Source organism: Hemiscyllium ocellatum, chromosome 49, assembly GCF_020745735.1.
Source record: "Hemiscyllium ocellatum isolate sHemOce1 chromosome 49, sHemOce1.pat.X.cur, whole genome shotgun sequence".
In the NCBI taxonomy this organism is placed as follows: Eukaryota; Metazoa; Chordata; class Chondrichthyes; order Orectolobiformes; family Hemiscylliidae; genus Hemiscyllium; species Hemiscyllium ocellatum.
The window spans coordinates 8077132-8101071 of NC_083449.1; the positions used below are offsets into that span (position 1 = coordinate 8077132).

Consider the following 23940-nt stretch of genomic DNA (forward strand, 5'->3'; position numbering starts at 1 on the left):
ATTGATTCGAAGCTCTTCAGATCAAGTAGATTGGATGGGCGGTGTTTGTGCAGTGTGTCCAGGAAGCTTATCTAACTCAGTATGTAGATTGTCCGACCAGAGGGGAGGCCATATGGATTTGGTACTCGGTAACGAACCGGGACTTATTAGTGGCGACCACAATTCTGTGACTTTCACCTTGGTTATGGAGAGAGACAGGTGCGTGCAACAGGGTAGGTTTTACAATTGGGGGAAGGGTAAATACGATGCTGCAAGACAGGATTTGAGGAGCATAAATTGGAAGCATAGGCTGTCAGGGAAGGATGTCATTGAAATGTGGAACTTTTTCAAGGAACAGATACGATGTGTCCTTGATATATATGTACCTGTCAGGCAGGAAAGAGATGGTCGTGTGAGGGAACCTTGGTTGACGAGGGAGATTGAATGTCTAGTAAAGAGGAAGAAGGAGGATTACATAAGATTGAGGAAACAAGGTTCAGACAGAGCATTGGAGGGATACACGATAGACAGGAGGGAGCTGAAGAAAGGGATTAGGAGAGCTAAGAGAGGGCATGAAAAATCTTTGGTGGGTAGGATCAAGGATAACCCCAAGGCCTTTTATGCGTATGTGAGAAACATGAGAATGACGAGAACGAGGGTAGGTCCGATCAAGGACAGTAGTGGGAGACTGTGTATTGAGTCAGAAGAAATAGGAGAGGTCTTGAATGAGTACTTTTCTTCAGTATTTACAAATGAGAGGGACCTTATTGTTGAAGAGAAGAGTATGAAACAGACTGGTAAGCTAGAGGAGATACGTGTTAGGAAGGAAGATGTGTTGGGCATTTTGAAAAACTTGAGGATAGACAAGTCCCCCAGGCCTGGTGGGATATATCCGAGGATTATGTGGGAAGCAAGAGAGGAAATTGCAGAGCTGTTGGCAATGATCTTTTCATCTGTATGCGGGGGTGGTACAAGGGGACTGGAGAGTGGCGAATTTTGTCCCCTGTTCAAAAAAGGGAATAGGGATAACCCCGGGAATTACAGGCCAGTTAGTCTTACTTCAGTGGTAGGCTAAGTAATGGAAAGGGTACTGAGGGATAGTATTTATGAGTATCTGGAAAGACGCTGCTTGATTAGGGACAGCCAGCGCGGATTTGTGAGGGGTAGGTCTTGCCTTACAAGTCTTATTGTAATCTTTGAGGAGGTGACCAAGCATGTGGGTGAGGGTAGAGCAGTGGATGTAGTGTACATAGATTTTAGATACATGCATTTGATAAGGTTCGCCATGGTGGGCTTATGCGGAAAGTCAGGAGGAATGGGACAGTGGGAAATTTGGCCAGTTGGATAGAGAACTGGCTAACCGGTCGAAGTCAGAGAGTGGTGGTAGATGGTAAATATTCAGCCTGGAGCCCAGTTACAAATGGAGTTCCGCAGGGATCTGTCCTAGGTCCTCTGCTGTTTGCAATTTTTATTCATGACTCGGAAGAGGGACTCGAAGGGTGGGTCATTAAATTTGCAGACAATACAAAGATTGGTGGAGTTGTAGATAGTGAGGAGGGCAGTTGTCAGCTGCAAAGGGACTTAGATATGATGCAGAGCTGGGCTGAGGAGTGGCAGATGGAGTTCAACCCTGCCAAGTATGAGGTTTTGGAAGGACAAATAAGAATGCGGAATACAGGGTTAATGGTAGGGTTCTTAGTAAGGTGGAGGAGCAGAGGGATCTTGGGATCTATGTTCATAGTTCATTAGCAGAGGGATTGAATTCAAGAGTCGTGAGGTGATGTTGCAGCTGTACAGGACCTTGGTTAGGCCACATTTGGAGTACTGTGTGCAGTTCTAGTCACCTCACTTTAGGAAAGATGTGGAAGCTTTGGAGAGGGTGCAGAGGAGATTTACCAGGATGTTGCCTGGAATGGAGAATAGGTTGCACGAGGATAGAGCTAGGCCTTTTCTCATTGGAACGGCGAGGGATGAGGGGTGATTTATAAGATGATCAGGGGAATAGATAGAGTAGACAGAAACTTTTTCCCCAGGTACTCTGTTGAGTGTTACAAGGGGACATAAATTTAAGGTGAAGGGGGAAGGTATAGGGGGGATGTCAGGGGTAGGTTCTTTACCCAGAGTGGTGGGGGCATGGAATGCGCTGCCTGTGGGAGTGGCAGAGTCAGAATCATTGGTGACCTTTAAGCGGCAATTGGAAGGTACATGGATAGGTGCTTAAGCTAGGACAAATGTTCGGCACAACATTGTGGGCCGAAGGGCCAGTTCTGTGCTGTATTGTTCTATATTCTATGTTCTAAACTGAGGCACACAGATACAGGAGGGGATGAGGAACCAGGTCAAGAGGAAGAGGAAAACGTCAATGCCAATCTTCCACATTCACAAATCGATCAGTAGCAATCCTACCTTCCAGCAAATAAGGAGGACAAGGAAGAGAAGGCAGAGCAATGTCACGTTTCTGTGACTAGGCGAGGCTTTGCCTCAATTCACTCAGCAAGATGCCAGTTGCGAAGATGAACTTGTCTTGAGAAGCCATCTGCATAATTGTCTCTCCCACAACCCTCAGTTTGTCAGTTTATTCCCACTGTAACACAATCTAACTGTTGATGGCAGAGATTTGAGATTTGATGCTGTTCGTTCCTAACTTGTGCATCCCTTTCATCTCCTGACGCACGGGCCCAGGCAGACGAGCCAATGAATTGAATGTACTCTCCATCTTCTCTTTTAATTGTGGTGAGCTGGAAATAATTCAATATGGGATTGTTTCCCAGCCCTTCATTGCCCCGAATTTCATCAATGTCCAGCTCTGTTTTCATACCTCATATGGAATCTACCTCCTCCATGATCCCAGGCTGCACAATCCAAAATCTTAATAACTCTGAGTAATGACATTTCTCCTCATCTCACTCCTCTCTCTGCTGCTGACAATCTTGAAATCATGACCCCCAGTTACTCACATATGAACTAAAGGTAACAAAATATTCGTCTTTCCCCTGTCAAAATTCTGCATAACTATGAACCTTAAGGTTCCCCTCTTAATCTTCTCTGCTCCAAGGAGAAGAAGCCTGATGTCACTAATCCTTCCTTGTATGTGAAATCTTTCATTCCTGCTATCATTCGAGTACATCTTCAATGAACCCTCTCCAGGACTTGAAGTTCCTTCCTTAAATAAAGTGCCCAGAACTGAACACAAATGTGATCTGACCAATGATTTGTGAGGTATAGCATCACTTTCTCAGTTTTATACTCAATGCCTCTATTTATAACCGCAATCAGCCAATCAGCCTTCTTCACAAAGGTTTCAGCTTGCCTGGCCAACTTCACAGAATGATACATGTGAATCCCAAGGTCTCTCTGCTCCAGTGCTCCCTTCAAAGACGTATCATTGACCCTGCATTGTTGCCGTGTGTTTCTGTTAGCAAAATGCATTACCTCACATTTCTCTGCATTGTAATCAATCTGCCAGATTTCTGCCCATTTGGCCAACTTGTCAATCTTCCTGTGAAGTCACTCAGCATCATCCTCACAATTCACTCCTCTCCCTGAGTTAGTATCAACTGCAATTTAGAGGTTACATTCTCAACACCCAACCAACGTAGTGATCGATGTGTACTTGTCAGTTTCTTCTATGTACATGTAACTATCAATCTCTCCCTATCCGTTTCCCCTATGTGAACGAGTGACTGTATTTACCAGTCTGTTCCTGCTCTGTGAATTGAGACTGTCAATATTAATCTGTACTTGTCAGTTTCTCCTATATCAAAATGTGAATGCAGTTACCAATCTATGCCCTCAATCTCTGCCTTGTCAATATGTGAATTTAAATATCGATTTCTACCTGTCAGATCCCGCTTGGTGAACGTGAACAGTGCAGGTACCAACATGTACCTTTGTGATTCTGCTCTGTGAATATGAAAGTGTTGTTATCAGACTGTACTTGTCAGTTTATGCTGTGTGAAACTGGGAGTGCAGTTAGCATTCTGGTTCTGCCACTTTTATCTTTGGAAATGAGAGTGTAGTTATTAATCTGTCCCAGACAGTTACTGCAATGTGAATGTGTGACTTACATTAACAGAAACAGAGACCGATGGAGACTGATAGTTACACATTTGTATCACAGTAACCGTGTCGTCATCATTTGTTTGTTTCTGCAACATGAATGTGTGTATAGTTATCAGCCTGTACTTATCACTGTTGTGTATCAAAGTGGAAACTAGTAACATTCTCTGTGTCTGTGATATATTCTGATAGTTGTTACGAGGGTGTTGAGACTGGATCTTAATCTTTTCTACAATTTGTGATTTCTGAGTTGACAGTCTATGGGGGATGGGTGGGGGAGAGTGGAGATAGGGCGATGGCAGAAGGGAAACTGCTGTATTCTGAAAACCATCCTGAATTATGGTCACGCATTTCCTGTTTGGGGAGAGTCTGGGATCTTTCGTATCACTGAGACATTTAGTTTTAATTTGTACACAGACATTGTTGATGTTTTTGTTTGTGAAAATGAGTTTTATTCTGCACGACAGTCCATTTTTGCATGATATTTGTATACCCTACACAACAGCACATTACCTCCTTTCTTACCAAAATCAGAATCACTGATATGGTACCGCTCAGAAGCAGACCATTCAGCCCATTGTGTCTGTACTCGGACATTCTCTTATGCATCAGTTTTGCAATAATTGTTGGGAATGTGAACTTGATCCACTCATTGTCAGTGTCCATATGGAAAGGACAATTTAACATCAGTTCTGTTGACATCTGACTTTTATATAATCTCAATCACAAATCCATTGGTCAGATCACATTTGTATTCAGTTCTGGGCACTTTACTTCAGGAAGGATCCTCAAGCTCTGGATAGGGTTCATTGGAGATTTACTTGATCTCATTCATCTATGGTCAGTTGTCGTTTTTTTATCTGAGTGTAGCATAAACTCTGTAAATAAACTCTTTTCAATGATACTTAATTGTATTGCATTACAGTCACATTGTCTGCGTGCATGTATAATAGACTTTATCAGGTGCTGCTGGACAATGTATATCCTCAGCTGTGATAAGTGATGTTGAGAATCAATTCATATCTGGCAATAATTTTGGCCAAATTTTATTCTTTTCCTTTCAGGATCCAGTGGCTGAGTGAGAGTGAGTTTGATTTTGTGCTGCCACTCTGTATCTCAGTTCATGTCTCCTGCAGTGGATGGGAAACAGCCGAAGTCCTTTAATTGTTAGTGCCTGTAGGAATCATGTTCAATTGAAAACATAAACAACTGCTACAGATAAGATTCTGTGTGGTTCCTCAGAGTCAAGGTAGGAAACACAATGGGAGACAGTGAGGTCTGTAGACGCTGGAAAAGCACAGCAGATCAGGCAGCATCCGAGGAGCAGGAAAATCAATGTTTCAGGCCAGAGCCCTTCATCAGGGATGAGGCTGGGAGCCTCAAGGGTGGAGAGATAAATGGGAGTGGTGGAGAAGGAGGTGGGGGGGGGGGGGGCGGTGTGTGGGTAAAGGTGACAGTTCAGAGAGGAGGATGGAGCAGACAGGTGGGAAGGAAGATTGACAGGTGGGACAGGTCATAAGGATGGTGCTGAGCTGGAAGGTTGGAACGTGGGGGGAAGGGAAAATGAGGAAACTGGTGAAGTTCACATTGATGCCCTGAGGTTGAAGGGGCCCGAGGCGGGAGATAAGCTATTCTTCCTCCATGCGTTGGGTGGCAAGGGAGTGGTGATGGACTTGGCCCAGGACCTGCATGCCCTTGGCAGGTTGGGAGGGGGAGTTGAAATGTTCAGCCATGGGGTAGTGGGGTTAATTGGTGCTAACATCTTGGAGATGTTCTGTAAAGCACTCTGCTGTAAAGCGTCCAGTCTCCCCAATGTAGAGGAGACTGCATCAGGAGCAAAGGATACAATAAATGACATATGGAAGTGCAGTTGAAACCTTAATGAATGTGAAAGGTTCCTTTGAGGCCTTGGACAGAAGTGAGGGGGAAGGTGTGGGCACAGGTTTTGAAACTCCTGCAGTGGCAGGGGAAGGTGCCAAGAGGGAAGGGTGGCTTGTTCATGGACATCGACCTGACCAGGTAGTCGCGGAGGGAAAGTCTTTGTGGAAAGCCGATAGGGGTGGGGAGGGAAATCTATCTCTGGTGGTGGGGTCCGTTTGGAGGTGGTGGAAATGTTGACAAATGATGAGATTTATGCGGAGGTTGGTGGGGTGGATGGTGAGAACCAAGGGGGGGGGGGGGGCTGTCCTTGTTGCGGTTGGAGGGCTGGGGTTTGAGGGTGGAGATGCGGGACGTGGATGAGGTGCGTTGGCGGGCATGTTCAACCACATGGGAGGGGAAATTTCAGTCTTTGAAGAAGAACGCTATCTGATGTGTCCTGTGATGGAACTGGTCCTCCTGGGAGCAGATGCAGCAAAGAAACTGGGAAAATGGGATAGCATTTTTGCAGGAGGTAGGGTGGGAGGAGGTGTAATCCAGGTAGCTGTGGGTATCGGTGGATTTGTAAAAAAATGTCACAGTGGGTCCTCTTGGATAGAGATGGAGAGGTCTAGCAAGGGGAGGGAGGTGTTAGAGATGGTCCAGGTGAATTTTAGGTGAGGGTGGAATGTGTTGATAAAGTTGATTAACTCTTTGACCTCCTCATGGGAGCACGAGGTGGCACCGATGCAGTCATCAATGTAGCAGAGGAAGAGGTGGGGAGTGGTGCATGTGTAACTCCAGAAGATGGACTGTTCTACATAGCCGACAAAGAGACGGGCATAGCTTGGGCCGATGTTTGTGCCCATGGCTACCCCTTTTGTCTGGAGGAAGTGGGAGTATTGGAAGGAGAAATTGTTGAGTGTGAGAACCAGTTCAGCCAAACGAGTAAGAGTGGAAAGGAACTGGTGGGGACATCAGAACTAGAAGAAATGGAGGGCTTGGAGGCCATGATAATGGCGGAGGGAGGTGTAGAGGGACTGGATGTCCATGATGAAGATGAGGCGTTGGTGGTGGAGGGCACGGGTGGTTACCTGAACATATGTGGGGAGCTCCTGGACCCAGGGTGATAGGACAGAATAGAGGTAGGTGGAGATGAGTTCGGTGAGACAGGAGCAGGCTGAGACGATAGGTCAGCTGGGTAGTCAGGCTTGTGGATCCTGGGTAGGAGATAGAATCAGGCATTGCGGGGTTCCCGAACTATGAGGTTGGAAGCTGTGGATGGGAGATTGTCTATGGTCAGGGGATGACAGCTTGAGATTGGGGGGATGGGGTCATGGTCAAGGGGGCAGTAGGAGGAGGTTTCTTCGAGGTGGCACCTGGCTTCAGCGGCGTAGAGGTCAGTGCACCAAACTACCACTACACTCCCTTTGTCCACTGGTTTGATGGGGTGTGTGGGGTTGAAGTGGAGGGACTGTGGGTTGTGAGGGCGAGAGGTTGGAGTGCGTGAGGCAGTGGATATCACAGCGGCAATTTGAAATGAATAGGTCAAGGATGGGTAGCAGGCCAGCACGGGGTATCCAGGTAGATGAGGTGTGTTGGAGGTGGGAGAAGGGGTTCTTGGTGGGAGGGTGGTTGTAAAAGTTGGTGCGGAGGCTGAGGCAGCAGAAGAAACATTCAAGGTCGCAGCATGTGTTGAACTCATTAATCTGGGACTGTAGAGGCCTTCACTGAGGACTAAACGTTCCTCCTCAGTCAGGAGGTGGTGGTCTGGGGAAATGGTGAAGACACAGCAGGGATGGGAGCTGGAGCCTGGAGTTTACTATGGTCCTTTTGTATTTTGCATAGTGCAAAATCTAACAGGAAGAAATGATATAAAATGTTGGTCTTCAGAATGCCATCAGTTTTTGTTTCAGTGCATAGTGATGTACTTTTGTGAATTTGGTGAAGTAACAAGCAGTGTAAACTGAATCCACTTGCAACTAAGATGAACAATTCAACTGCATTGGACCTAACTGACCATAATGTTCCTTGTAGAGAAAAGATAATTGGCTAATTTACTTCTATTTTCTGATGTAGACAGAACATTACCCTGCTCTGTAGAGAAATGATGCACCATTAAGTTGCACCATTAACCTCTTAAGTTGCTAAAGGACTTTGTTTCTATCATGCAGTGCAGAATATGTAAACTGCCAAATTCAATTTTATTGAACAATCAGCACTGTTCAATAATGAAAATAAAATGAGCAGTTCTACAAACCTACCAATTTTGGCCTTTTCTTTCCCTTTCTCAACTGCTTTGAAGGGTGGTTATTAGATTCCACTGATACATTGTGAAAATTGCAGCCAGATTTCACGTTTTGTTTTGAGATACATACCAGGGAAGCAAAGGAGGAATGCAGAGCCCTTTGCAGAAAATTGCAACCAATTTTGAAAGTAGTTCATAATTAACCAAAAACAAAAGGTTCTGGTTGGACTGCACTAGACAAAACTAAGTCTTTTACTGCAATATGAAGAAATGGAGAATAACGATGTGATAAAGATGGGGATGGTAGCTCCTCTGCTACCATGATCCATTTATGCAAATGGATACTGACTGATCAGGATTAAAATTGTTAGCTACTTGTTTCTGATCCACACACACATTTGCATGTGTACTCACACTCAAATGCTCTCTCTCTCATATGCACACACACACACATGTCTCTGGGGTGAATTTGCATTTGCAGAATTATATTTGCAGATACATTGTATTTTGCTCAAAAAGAGCACAATCTGCAGGCAGTCAATCCATGTAATGTTTTATATATTCCTACTTTGGTAATAAGACCAGTCTGACTCAAGATTGGGATACAGACTCTAACCTCACACCTTTAATACATTGTCTGAGTTGAGATGTCACCCTTCTTTTTAAATAAAACCCAAAGTCATCTTGAGAATGTGACTTAAAAGAGGTTCTGGGATGTATATATTAATGAGCTGAAACCTGCAACCTATTCTAAAAGATGAAACACTGAACAGCAATCTAGGTTTGTTCAATATATCATTTCAGTTGCATGACACTAATCTTTTGCGATAAGTTGTGTCTCAGGATCCTGTTTCACAGCCACCTGATGAAGGAGCAGCACTCTGAAAGATAGTACTTCCAAATTAACCTTCTGGACTACAATCTGGTGTGGAGTGATTTTTCAGTTGTGGTTGGCACATTACAGGAAGGATATGGAGGATTTAGAGAGGGCACAGAAGAGGTTTGCTAGAATGTTGTCTAGCGGGTATGAGCTACAAAGAGAAGCTAGAAAAACCCAGCAGAGGGTGAGGGCAGACTTAATAGAAGTCTATAAAATTGTAAGAGTTGTACCTCAGGTTGAGGTTCTGGATCTAGGTTTTCTTGCTGAGTTGGAAGGTTCATTTTCAGATGTTTTGTCACCATACTAGGTACCATTATCAGAGAGCTTCTAGATGAAGCACTGATGGTATGGCCCATTTTGTATTTATGTGTCCGCTACAGGCAGAAAACTAGCCACCGGGATAAATTAACAACTAGCCACAAAAAGACATGACCCACTCTTACTAGTATCCTTACATACAGATGAGGAAGGACACCATTTCAACTGGGACAACACATCCATCCTAGGACAAGTCAAACCAAGACGCATGAGAATTCCAAGAAGCATGGTATTTCTACCAGAACTCCATCAACAAACAGATTGACTTGGATCCCATTTACCACCCTGGAGAAAATGAACACTAAATGACATCACCACAGGAAATGTCATCACCAACCCAAGGAAACCTAAACCTATAAACAGGAAGCGGGCCATACCACCAGTGCTTCATCCGGAGTCTGACTGATGATTACCTACAAAACTAGGTAAACTTTCCATCACAGTGAGCAAACCTACATCCAGAAGTCTATAAAATTTGGAGATGCATGTTTACGGTTGATGGTCAGAGTCTTTTTCCAAGAGTTGAAATGTCTAAAACAAAGAGGTATGCATATAAGGTGAGATGGGAAAAGTTCAAAGGAGACCTAAGGACCTCTTTTAACGTAGAGAGTAGTAGGAGTGGAATGCACTGCCAGGGGTGGTGACGGAGGCAGATACGATAAAAAGTATTGAAGGGACTTTAAAATAAGCAAATTAACATGCAAGTAAAGGGGGGATATGGACCATGGGCAGGCAGAAGGGATTCAGATTCATTCGGCGTCATGTTCAGCACAACATCGTGTGCTGAAGGATCCATTCTTGTTCTGTACCGTTCCATGTTCAGCTTTAATGCAGTGTATATTTTTGATGAGGATTCATTCAAATTGATTGGAACTGGGTTGCATGCATTGAGAATATAGATTAAAAAAAAACTTCCTTTTCCTTGGTGGTGTTTGACTTTTTTTTTGAACATATCTCTCTGGAAACAGCCTCAATGTGAACCTGACTCAATCCACTCTGTGACTGTGGAAAGGATATTCTTCACTCCGACAGCAGTAACATATCTGCTGTTTGTTCGAAGCAGCTGGTCACACTTGGCTCTGCACCGAGGGAATATTACATTGTCTTGGTCCTTTGAGTACTTGCCTGGAGGGAGACAGAAGAGATACCTCTTGTAAATCAACATCAGTTGTGATTGGGAACATCAATGTAACATTCAGCCCGTCTTGTCCATGCCAACGCCAACACACCCAGGTGCTCTTTCTCGTCCCACCATCCTGTCACAGGGTGCAGGTGCAGTTCCAGGGAATTTTTGTTTATGAAAATGTAAGCTGCCTGTAGCACCAACTTAGGCAGTGAGTTCAAGATACCCATCACTCTCTACATAAAAAAACATTTTTCCTCATATCATCTAATTCTACAACCGCTGAGCCTGAATCCGTGATCCCTGGTTTTTGAACTCTGCTAAAATAAACAGGTCACTCCTGTCTAATGTCTCCCTCTCACTAGTTAGTTAAAAATCACACAACATCAGGCTATTAATTCAACAGGTTTATTTGGAAGTGCAAGCATTCGGAGTGCTGCTCCTTCATCAGGTAGCTCACTATTTAGTGCTGTAGACCTCCCGGATCCGTGGGGGATATGTTCCAGGACTGACAGCTGAAACTCAAAACCACAGATAAGTGCAAAACCATTCACTTAAATGGGAAGTATGCCATCCCGGCAGCCTCCTGGTCCCTGGTTCTGGAACATTCCCTTTTATATACTCTGACCACAGTAAACTGCGATAACTGGACCCACAAATATGGGGTCGCCATGTATTCCTTAATCGTGGCACCTTTGATCCAAAGAATACAACCCCAACCTCTCCCATCTCTCCTGATCGCTCCACTTCTGGCAACATTCTAGTAAATCTCCTCTGCACTCTCTCCACCACAATGACGTCCTCCCTGTAATGTGGTGACCCGACTGCACACAATACTCCTGTTGTAGCCACCAGTGCTTCATACAGTTTCATTGTTATTTCCCTATTTTTGCATTCACCCCTCTGCCAATGAGGGGTGAATTCCACGTGCCTTCTATACAATGAGCATTCCACGAGCATTTCATGTGCCTTCTTTACAACCCCATCTATCTTTAGGTACCTGTTCACTCACACACTCACTTCACCTGTCCCTCTCAGTATATTCCTATTTGTTGTCGAATTCCATTTACTGTCTGACTTCCCAAAATGCATTCCCTGACACTTATCAGAGCTGAGCTCCATCTGCCACTTTCCTGCCCACTCCACCAAACCATCTATATAGTTTTGGAGCTTACAGCTATCCTCCACACTATCCACTACATGGCCAATTTTTGTGTCATCTGCAAATTTCACAAATTTGCCCATCATATTCAACTCCAAATCATTAATGTATAAAACAAACAGCAGAGGTCCCAACACTGAGCAGAGTACCACATAAATCAACTTTCCATTCACAATGGCCAGCAATGACCATTATCCTATCTTTCCTGTGACTAGCCAACTTTGGGTCCAATTCAACACATTACCCTGTATCCCATGGGCTTTTCCTTCTTGGAGCAGTCTGCTGTGATGCTGCTGCTCCTTTTACAAGCTTGTAAAAGACACAGGCTCTGAAAAGTCAGAATTGATGGATTTTAGGGCCATTTTGATTATGGCTAACAGGTAATGCCTCAGACAAAAGGCTTCCACATTTTTAAAAAGAGCACAATGAAAGGGGGTGAGTCTTTTTCTATCATTGTCAGTCTCAACAGTGCAAAGCAGTTCGGATAGTTTTCACAACTTTTATTCAATGGTACAGTTTTTGATTGTAAGTTATATTCTGCATCTGTATTTTGAATTTATGGTTCACATGTTTATAACCAGACCACTTTCTGAGAGTTTTTGCACTCTGTGTCCAATAACCTCTGGGTATCTGTCTGAATGTGTACCTCTTCATGTCAATATTTGATTTCCTTTTGGACAGGTATGATGGTTTGGAATGTGTAAGGGGTGATGGCTGTTCATGCTACGTTCCCCTGAGAATCCAAGTTTCTGGTACTGAGACTGGCTGTAATGTAATGAGGGGTATGTCGGCTTCCAAGAGATCAATTGTGTTAGGGGATTCTGTAGTTCGAGGTACAGACAGACGTTTTTGTCACCACCAGTGATAAAGCACAATGGTGTGTTGGTTCCCTGGTGCCTGGATCAAGGATGTCTCAGAGGGTACAGAATGTTCTCACGGGAGAATAGGGGACAGCAAGAGGTCATTGTCCACATTAGAACCAACGACATTGGAAGGGAAAAGATTGAGATTCTCAAGGGAGATTACAGAGAATTAGGCAGAAATTTAAAAAGGAGGTTACTCCCAGTGCTACAAGCTAGTGACGGCAGGAATAGGAGGATAGAGCAGATGAATGCATGGCTGAGGAGCTGGTGTATGGGGAAGGATTCACATTTTTGGATCATTGGAATCTCTTTTGGGGTAGAAGTGACCTGTACAAGAAGGACGGATTGCACCTAAATTGGAAGGGGACTAATATACTGACAGGGGAATTTCCTAGATCTGCTTGGGAGAATTTAAACTAGTAAGGTTGGGGGAAGGGGGTGGGAACCACGGAAGTAGTGAGGAAAGAGACCAGTCTCGACTGGTACAGTTGAGAACAGAAGCGACTCAAACAGTCAGAGCAAGCAGGGAGAAAGTAGGACTAATAAATTAAACTGCATTTACTTCAAAGCAAGGGGCCTAACAGGAAAAGCAGATGAACTAAGGGCATGGTTAGGAACATAGGACTGGGATATCATAGCAATTACAGAAACATGGATCAGGGATGAGTGGGACTGGCAGCTTAATGTTCCAGGATATAAATGCTACAGGAAGGACAGAAAGGGAGGCAAGAGAGGAGGGGCAGTGGCATTTATTATAAGGGACAGCATTACAGCTGTGCTGAGGGAGGGTATTCCTGGAAATACATCCACGGAAGTTATTTGGGTGGAACTGAGAATTAAGAAAGAGATAATCACCTGATTGGTATTGTATTATAGACCTCCGAATAGTCAGAGGGAAAGTGAGAAACAAACTTGTAAGGAGATCTCAGCTATATTAGAATAATAGGGTGGTTATGGTAGGGGATTTTAACTTTTCAAACATAGACAGGGACTGCCATAGTGTGAAAGATTTAGATGGAGAGTGATTTGTTGAGTGCATACAAGACAATTTTCTGATTCCGTATGTGGATGTACCTACTAGAGAAGGTGCAAAACTTAACCTACTCTTCGGAAATAAGGCAGGGCAGGTGACTTGGGTGTCAGTGGGGGAGCACTTTGGGCCAGCGACCATAATTCTATTAGATTTAAAATAGTGATGGAAAAGGATAGACCAGATCTAAAAGTTGAAGTTCTAAATTGGAGAAAGACCAATTTTGATGGTATGAGGCAAGAAGTTTCAAAAGCTGATTGGAGGCAGATGTTTGCAGGTAAAGGGATGGCTGGAAAATGGGAAGCCTTCAGAAATGAGAGAACAAGAATCCAGAGAAAGTATATTCCTGTCAGAGTGAAAAGAAAGGCTGGTAGGTATAGGGAATGCTGGATGACTAAAGAAATTGAGGGTTTGGTAAGAAGGAAGCATATGTCAGGTATAGGCAGGATACATTGAGGGAATCCTTAGACGAGTATAAAGGAAGTAGGAGTATATTTAAGAGGGAAAGATTTAAAAGAGACCTCAGGGACAACTTTTTCCACACGGTGGCACGGGTATGGAATGAGCTGCCAGAGGAAGTGGTGGAGACTGGTACAATTGCAACATTTAAGAGGTGTTTGGATGGGTATATGAATACGAAGGGTTTGGAGAGATATGGGCCGGGTGCTGGCAGGTGGGACTAGGTTGGGTAGTGTTTGGGCAGGTGGGACTAGGTTGGGTTGGAATATCTGGTCGGCATGGACTGGTTGGAGCAAAGATTCTGTTTCCATGCTGTACATCTCTATGACCCTATGAGACATAAGGGGCAGTTTTATTTTTAAACAAAGAGAGTGGTAGCAGTGAGACACACTGCCTGGGGTGGAGATGGAGGAAGACACAACAAGGGTATTGAAAGGACTTTTAGGTAAGCAAATGAACATGTACAAAATGGAGAGTTATGGACCAAAGCCAGGGAGAAGAGATTAATTGCATTTTGGCGGCATGTTCAGCACATGTCCTGTACCGTTCGATGTTCAGATTTTAATGCAGTGTATACTTTGGATGAGGATTCATTCAAGTTGATTGAAACTGGGTAGGATGCATTTAGAATATAGATATAAAAATATAAACTTCCGTTTCCTTGGTTGTGTTTGACTCTTGGTTTGAACATATCCCTCTGGGAATGGAGCTCAATGGGTGTCTGACTTAATCCACTCTGTGACTGTGAAAAGGATGTTCTCTGCTCTGACAGCAGTAACATACCGGCTGTTTGTTGGAAGCAACTGGTCACACTTGGCTCAGTACCGAGGGAATATTACATTGTCCTGGTCCTTTTGAGTACTTGCCTGGAGATAGACAGAAGAGATACCTCCTGTAAATCAAGATCAGCTGTGATTGGCAACATCAATGTAACATTCAGTTAATGAACATTAGGATTTTTTTATTTAAAGCCAGCAATTTAAACAGAACCACGGGTCTGATTCCACTCCTGCCCTGAGCTGTTCCTTGTCCATTTCTTCTTAAAATTCTAAGCCCAAAGGAATGAGATCCAGAAATGAAACAACACCCATACAGCTCCATAAATGGAGTCTACCTGGTGCAAGTGGGTATGTGGATATGTCAGTTTAGTTATTGATCTATACCTGTCAGTTCCTGCTTGGAGAATGTGTGAGTGTAGTCGTCAAACTGTAACATTCATTACATGGTCAATATATTTACATATTCACACTGCAAAGACTGACAGGGTCCAACTGGTAACTATTGAATCATAAAGATAATATGATTCAGCCCATCTTGTCCATGCCAACCCAAAGACCCCCAGAGGCCCTTTCTCATCCCATCTCGCCGTAGCCTTCCAGTTAACAGAACCTGAGGTGCAGTTCCAGGGATTTTTGTTTAAAAGAGTTTATGGTCTCTGCCTGTACCACCAAATCAGGCAGTGAATTCCAGATATCCACCACTCTATGCATAAAACACATTTTCCTCACATATCATGTAATCCTACACCACTTCGTTTGAATCAATGATCCCTGGTGTTTGAACTCTCTGCCAAAGGAAACAGGTTCCTCCTGTGTACTCTAGTCTCTCCCTCTCACTATTTCGTGAAAAATCTCACAACACCAGGTTATAGTTCAACAGGTATATTTGGAAGTATACTTCGGAGTTCTGCTCCTTCATTAGATAGATTACATTAGATTAGGTTAGATTAGATTAGATTAGGTTAGATTAGATTACTTACAGTGTGGAAACAGGCCCTTCGGCCCTACAAGTCCACACCGACCCGCCGAAGCGCAACCCACCCATACCCCTACATTTACTCCTTACCTAACACTACGGGCAATTTAGCATGGCCAATTCACCTGACCCGCACATCTTTAGACTGTGGAAGGAAACAGGAGCACCCGGAGGAAACCCACGCAGACACGGGGAGAACGTGCAAACTCCACACAGTCAGTCGCCTGAGTCGGGAAATGAACCCGGGTCTCAGGCGCTGTGAGGCAGTAGTGCTAATGGTAGTAGCTCACTGTTTAGTATTCACTTTTTAATATTCCTTAATCATGGCACCTCTGTTCCAAAGAATAAAACCCCAACCTCTCCAATCTCTCCTGATAGCTACAACTCACCAGCCCTGGCAACATTCCAGTAAATCTCCTCTTCACTCTCTCCAGAGCCATGACGTCCTTCCTGTGATGCAGTGATCTGACTGCACACAATACTCCAGTTGTAGCCTCACCAGTGCTGCCTTATACGGTTTCATTGTTATATCCCTACTTTTATATTCCATCCCTCTGCCAAAGAAGGAGATCATTCCATGTGCCTTCTTTACAACCCCATCTACCTTTACGGACCCATGCACTTGCACACCAAGATCTTTCACTTACCCTGCCCCCTCAGTATATTCCCATTTATTGTCTATTCCCATTTACTGTTTGATTTCCCAAAATGTATTCCCTCACACTTTATCAGAGCTGGACTCCATCTGCCACTTTCCTGCCCACTCCACCAAACCATCTGTAATACTTTTGGAACTGACAGAAATCCTCTACACTATCTAATCAATGGCCAATTTTTGTGTCATTTGCAAATTTCACAAACCTACCCGCCACATTCAAGTCAAACTCCTTACTGTATAAAACAAACAGCAGAGGTCCCAACACTGACCATGAGGAGCACCACTTGAAACAGCTTTCCATTCACAAGAGCAGCTATCAACCATTACCATTTGTTTCCTGTTACTAAACCAACTTTGCATCCAATTCAACACATTACTCTGTATCCCATGGCTTTTACTTTTTGAACCAGTCTGCTGTGATGATGCTGCTCCTTTAACAAGCCTGTAAAAGACACAGGCTCCAAACAGTCTGACTTGATGGGTTTTAGGGACATTTTAATTATAGCTACCAGATAATGCCTCAGGCAAAAGGCTCCCACATTTTTCAAAAGAATACTTGTACAATGAAAGCGGAGTGTCCCAGTTTTCCCAGCTCAGGTTTTCTCTGGTTTGATTTGGTTTGTGGCTGTCTGGCTACTGACTGAAAGCAGTCAGGCAGTTGAAAAAGCTGCTGAACCCAAAGAAGCAGGTCCATGCTGGTACTGTCTCTCTGACATCTCTCCTGTAAGACCCTGTGTTTGATTTTATCTTTTTGTGCCAAAGAGTGTTTGTGGGGACTATTGCAAGTATTGGCAACCGCATCATTAAGTTGGTATAATCTGCAGGATTTTCGGATAGGTTACGTCATTTGGTATTCTGTTCTCTTTTAAGGCATAGGAGCATTTGTTTGTGTTTCATTTGATAATCTTGTAAATCAGTTCTGTTTTGTTTAAAACTATGCGGTTTGACTATGTAAACCTATGTAGCACATCACTCCTGGAATATCCGCATTACGCCTGCTTAAACCAACTAGCAAGGTTAGGGTCTGGGCTACTTGAAATGTTTTGAGGGGGTCTGGCATGGTCAATTCCAGTTAGGGGGCTCTTTGCAGGATTTGCTCAGTAGTTCTGATTTGGGATTAGGGTTGTCGGACTTGAGGGAAGCGAGTGGTAGGTGTTAGTGTCTTTTGTTCCGGGTTTGGAATTCAGTTGGTTTAAACTGTGCTTGGGAAAGCAATGGCTCTTTCAGTCATCAAGAGTTTTCTGTGGGTGGACCAAGTGATTTTAGGCCTTTTACAAAAGGTGGTTAAGGGTAAGCTGCTGGAAATAGCAGACACGCTGGGATTGAGGCTGTGTCCTTCCATGAGGAAAGGAGAGATAATTACAGCAGTAGCTCAGCATTTCCATTTGTTGGAAACACCATCATTAGAGATGGCTAACATTCAATAACAAAAAGCAGCAACTTGAGTTAGAAGCAAAAGACAAGGAAAGGGCAACAGAAATGAAATCTTATGAATGCAGAAGAGAGAGCGAGGAGAAAGAGAAAAGAAAGGAAGGAAGAGAGGGAGTTTGAACTTTGGAAATTGGCATTTAGACAGGAGTTCAAAAGTTCACTTCCTGAAGTAGTGAAAACCCATGTGGAAGAGCAGAGAGTTAAAACAGCAAGAATGGCAGCTGAAACGCCTGATGGTTATGAGTTGATCAAAGTTTGGCTTCTAAAACCAATTTCAATCCAAGAGATATGGAAGTTGAGGATAAGAGAAATCCTCACATGGAAAGGAAATGATAGATCTCAGTGAAGGTCAGAAGGATGACTTATCACAAGTTAAAAAGGAAACCCTTGAAGGGAAAAGAGAAGTTAAAAAGCTCTGGTGTTTTCCCTGCAAAAACGTAGGCTATGCAAAATCAAGCGTTGGTGGCTTCGGAAAAACACTGGGAAACGAGATGCAGGAAACAGGATAAGCCAGTGAATTTTGTTGGGGTGGAAACAGAAAGTACAATGGAGGCTTGAAAGCAGCACCAGAATGTACAAGCTGATCGGAGGTGCCAGATCTGTGGTTAGCACTGCTGCCTCACAGTGCTAGAGACCCTGGTTCAATTCCCACCTCAGGCAACTCTCTGTGTGGAGTTTGCACATTCTCCGCATGTCTGCGTGGGTTTCCTCCGACAATCCAAAAACGTGCAGGTTAGGTGAATTGGCCATTCTAAATTACCCGTAGTGTTAGGTGAAGGGGTAAATGTAGCAGTATGGGTCTGGGTGTTATGCGCTTTGGCGGGTTGGTGTGGACTTGTTGGGCCGGGGGGCCTGTTTATAGAGGTTCATAAAATCATGAACGGCATGGATAAGTGGTGGAGGCTGGTACAATTACAGTATTTAAAAGGCACCTGAATGGGTATGGGAATAGGAAGGGTTTAGAGGGATATGGACCATGTGCTGGGAAATGGGACTAGATTGGCTTAGAATATCTGATTGACATGGACAAATTGGACTGAAGGGTCTGGTTTCCGTGCTGTACATCTCTATGACTTGATGGCTGTGAATAATAACACTTATTGGAAATGGGGTGATGTGCAGCGAGAATGGAGAGAGAGAAACTGCTGATGAGCACAGTTTCCCTCCATCTCTGTACCGAGCAGCTACCTCACTGATGGTTGTTGAAATTATGTAACAGTATGATCGATTTGTTTATCTTCATTGTAACTTTGAAAATGTTCTTATTAAATGCAGATTTTAATGCTGTTCCTGATTGCTATTTTGGATGAGGATTCAGGTAGGTAAAAACAATGACTGCAGATGCTGGAAACCAGATTCTGGATTAGAGGTGCTGGAAGAGCACAGCAGTTCAGGCAGCATCCGAGGAGCAGTAAAATCGAGTTTTCAGGCAAAAGCCCTTCATCAGGAATACAACCAGAGTGCCTGAAGGGTGGAGAGATAAATGACAGGAGGATGGGGGTGGGGAGGAAGTAACATAGAGTACAATAGGTGATTGGGGGAGGGGGTGAAGGTGATAGGTCAGGGAGGAGGGTGGAGTGGATAGGTGGAAAATAAGATAGGCAGGTAGGACAAATTGTGGGGACCATGCTGAGCTGGAAGTTTGGAACTGGGGTGAGGTGGGGGAAGAGGAAATGAGGAAACTGTTGAAGTCCACATTGATGCCCTGGGGATGAAGTATTCCGAGGCGGAAGATGAGGTGTTCTTCCTCCAGGCGTCGGGTGGTGAGGGAGCAGCGGTGAACGAGGCCCAGGACCTCCATGTCCTCGGCAGAGTGGGAGAGGGAGTTGAAATTTTGGGCCACAGGGTGGTGTGGTTCATTGGTGCATGTGTTCCAGAGATGTTCCCTAAAGCGCTCTGCAAGGACGTGTCCAGTCTCCCCAGTGTAGAGGAGAACGCATCGGGAGCAACGGATACAATAAATGATATTGGATTATGTGCAGGTAAAACTTTGATGGATGTGGAAGGCTCCTTTAGGGCGTTGGATGGAGGTGAGGGAGGAGGTGTGGGCACAGATGTTGCAATTCCTGCAGTGGCAGAGGAAGGTGCCAGGATGGGAGGGTGGGTTGTAGGGGGGTGTGGACCTGACGAGGTAGTCACAGAGAGAGGGATCTTTGCAGAAGGCGGAAGGGGGTGGGGAGGGAAATATATCCCGGGTCTGCTTGGAGGTGGCGAAAATGTCGGCAGATGATTTGGTTTATGCAAAGGTTGGTAGGGTGGAGGGTGAGCACCAGGGGCATTCTGTCCATGTTACGGTTGGAGGGGTGGGGTCTGAGGGCGGAGGTGCAGGATGTGGACGAGATGCATTGGAGGGCATCTTTAACCACGTGGGAAGGGAAACTGCGGTCTCTCAAGAAAGAGGCCATCTGGTGTGTTCTGTGGTGGAACTGATTCTCCTGGGAGCAGATATGGCTGAGGCGGAGGAATTGGGAATATGGGATGGCATTTTTGCAGGAGGTAGTGTGGGAAGAGGTGTAATCCAGGTAGCTTTCAAGTCGGTGAATTTGTAAAAAATGTCGGTGTGAAGTCGGTCATCATTAATGGAGATGGAGAGGTCCAGGAAGAGGAGGGAGGTGTCTGAGATGGTCCAGGTAAATTTTAGGTCAGGGTGGAATGTGTTGGTGAAGTTGATGAATTGCTCAACCTCCTCGCGGGAGCATGAGGTGGCGCCAATGCAGTCATCAATGTAGCGGAGGAAGAGGTAGGGAGTGGTGCTGGTGTAATTACGGAAGATGGACTGTTCAATGCAGCCAACAAAGAAACAGGCATAGCTGGGGCCCATACGGGTGTTCATGGATACCCCTTTGGTCTGGGGGAAGTGGGAGGATTCGAAGGAGAAATTGTTAAGGGTGAAAACCAGTTTGGCCAAACAAATGAGTGTGTTGGTGGAAGGGTACTGCTGGGGACATCAGGAGAGGAAGAAACGGAGGGCTTGGAGGCTCTGGTCATGGCGTTTGGAGGTGTAGAGGGATTGGATATCCATGGTGAAGGTGAGGCGTTGGGGGCCAGGGAAATGGAAGTCTTGGAGGAGGTGGAGGACGTGGGTGGTGTCTTGAATATATATGGGGAGTTCCTGGACTAGGGGGGATAGGACAGTGTCAAGATGAGTTCAGTGGGATAGGTGCATGCTGAGACAATGGGTTGGCCAGGGTGGTCAGGCTTGTGGATCTTGGGAAGGAGGTAGAACTGGGTAGTGTGGGATTCCCGGACTATGAGGTTGGAAGCTGTGGGTGAGGATTCAGTTTATCTATCTTCAAAAGTGGTGTAAACGTTAATAGGTTACATACCTGCTGTTTGCTCGAGGCAGTCGGTCACACTTCGCTTTGAACTGAGGAAGTATTACAGCGTCTTAGTCCCTCAGGTATTTGTCTGGAGGAAGACAGAGAGATACCACCTGTAAATCAACATGAGGAGAGTCTGGCAATATTGATCAATATCACGTTCATTGCATATTCATTAGGATAAGCCAGCAATTTAAACAGAACCACGAATCGGATTCCATTGCTGCACTGAGCTGCTCTTTGCCTGAAGATTGTGTTTGTTTTTCATATGATTCGATATCAATTGAGTGAGATGGAGAAGCTGAGCAACAACTACACAGCTCCATGAGTGGGACTACTCACCACCGGAATGCTAACACAGCTCAATATGCAACTCCCAATACACTACCTGTTGGTCAGAGAAAAAAACGGGTGCCATATCAATTTTTTTTTACCCCCAAGACCCACTCCTTTTACAGGAGTATCCATTCCTACAGTCGGTCTGCGATTCTGCCATTGACTGCACAATCTCAACAAACAGTGGGAAACTCAACAGAGTTCAGAGGATTGTAAACCACAAGAATGTCCCACAGCAGCTTCTTCCCGCTCTGCCTCCCTCAGCAGGCCCACACACAGCCCGAGAAAGGCCTCTCTCTTCCCCCCAGCCCGCTCACTCCAAGTTCCGGGACCAGTTCCTGCTCCGCTCGGCCTCTTACAAACAGCCCCCGGTTCTCCCTGAACTCACCCCGAATCAATCCCGGTCACGGAGCCCCCTCTGTGTCCCAGGCTCCCATCCCGATGTGCTGCGGGAAGGAGCCTGCTGTTCCCTCGCTTCCCTGGGCGCTGATCTCTCCATTGCGGTCTGTTTCAAACAAACCTCTTGCACTCACTGAGTAAATGCTCCTCAATGGCAGCGCTGGGGGAGGGCCTCACGCATGCGCTCCTCTACTCAGGAACAGTCAGCCCCAGTCCCAGATACAGTTGGGGCTGGAGTGAGCTGGAGGCGGAGCCGGATGATCAAAGCCATTTCCCTGCTCTGACTGTCAGTTTTCTCTGAATTCTGAATTAACACAGAACTTATCACTGTCAAAAAAAACTCATCCATTTGAAATTGTGATTACATTTGTTGTCAACTTACACAATCCTCTGGAACCTAACCGTGAGTGTTTTCTACGCTTGGCGTTGATGCAACGGAGTTGAAGAGAAATGAAAAGAAAAAGTTTCTGTACCATACTTTTCTTGAGTGAAGTGTTGAGTCAAGTTTTGAGTGTGGGATTAATATATCTCCGAGAACTTGACTGATAATTGTGGGCCCAGAGACCTATCGATAACTGCTTAGGCATCATGCAGCGTCATGTTGGGATTTATAGCATTTCTCAGTGTTATGTGAATACCTGTTAACCACCAACTGTCAGCATGCTATATATGTGTCACTTTAACTTTGTATCTGTCATGTCCTTATTTACACGTTTTGCATTAACTCAACATCTGTCCACTGAGGCTCTGGTCCTCTGTGTAATATTCAATTAGTGTTACTTCAAGAGAGGTTTTATTCTGTATCCATCAAGCACTGGTCTAAGCAGTAAAACTAAGCACTATTTGCCAGCCACTTCGAAATATTCCTGCAATCTGTGCCCCTAGGAGAGGTGAGGACTGCACATGCTGAGGATGAGGGGGCTAATGTCTGAAACGTCGAGATGAAGGGCTTATGCCCAATACATTGACTCTCCTGTTCCTCGGATGCTGCCTGACCTGCTGTGCTTTTCCAGCACCACACTCTCAACACCAATCTGTGCCCGTCTGTTTCTCGGATGTAAAGCATTTTTGTTAACCCTGTCTCAGTCTTTACATGTCAGCATGTTACTTGACTGTAACTGAAACCTTCTGAAGTGTAACTTGTTTTACTCTGTAGGTGTCATCCATTGGCATAAGAATGTGTTCATGTAGTGCCTACAACTTTGAATGTACTAGATACCACTTTGTACAGACTCAGGTAGGACTCACTGCCCTCCACTCCCATACCCTATGGGTATCAGCTTTTGCAAGGATGGAATCAAACCTGGGACCCTAGTGCTGTGAAGCAGCAGTGCTAACCACTGAACCACTGTTCCGCCCGAATAGCAGGGGTGGGATCTCCAGTGTGAATATGCCCAACCATTTTATACTTACAATGAGAGCCTATATATCATTCTGCAACTCAGATTCTGCCATGTGAATATGTGAGTACAGTTGTCACTCTCTTTCTGTCAGTTTCTGCGATGTGCATACTTGAGTGAAGTTATCTGCCCCTACCACTGAATATACAAGCAGAGGTATTACTCTCTCACAATAAGATTCTCTTATATGCATACTTGAGTAAAGTTATCTCCCCATACCTGTTGGTTTCTGCTATGTAAATATGACAGTTTTTGCTCTGTGAATGCGATTGATAATTAAACAATCTGTCCATGTCAGTTTCAGCATTGTTAAAATTTGAACATTGTTACCAATATCTACGGTGGGGGTCTACATCTGGGTGAGATCCGCTTTGGAGAGTTGTTGCAGGGGGATAGGTCAAATGACCTCTATCTGCACTGGAGAAATTCTATGTATTGTAAAAGGAAGTGAGACTTTTTATACCATTGTCAGTCTCTGACAGTATAGAGCAGTTTGGACAATTTCCACAACTTCTATTCTACGGTACGGTTTATGGTTGTAAGTTATATTCTGAATGTGCATTTTGAATTTATTGTTCACATGTTTATAACAAGACCACTGTCTGACAGCTTTTTTATTCTGTGTCCAATAATCTCTGGGGATCTGTCTGAATGTGTCCCTTT

The 23940-nt window shown here is 44.7% G+C and overlaps 1 protein-coding gene and 1 long non-coding RNA gene across 4 annotated transcripts in view; both read right to left on the minus strand.

The window, feature by feature from the left end:
• LOC132837315 (histone H3-like) overlaps nt 1-23940 on the minus strand; it is a 489210-nt gene that overhangs the window by 379129 nt on the left and 86141 nt on the right. The window lies entirely within an intron of this gene.
• The window catches only part of LOC132837241 (uncharacterized), a 53558-nt gene continuing 38059 nt past the window's right edge, over nt 8442-23940 (minus strand). For 2 of the 3 annotated variants that reach the window (XR_009647453.1, XR_009647451.1), the window contains exons 4-6: nt 21149-21230; nt 14762-14844; nt 8442-10466 (exon numbers count right to left, since the gene is read on the minus strand). This is a non-coding gene — a long non-coding RNA (uncharacterized LOC132837241). Of the gene's footprint in view, nt 10467-14761; nt 14845-21148; nt 21256-23940 lie in introns of all 3 variants that reach the window. The other variant, XR_009647452.1, reaches the window with a different exon arrangement.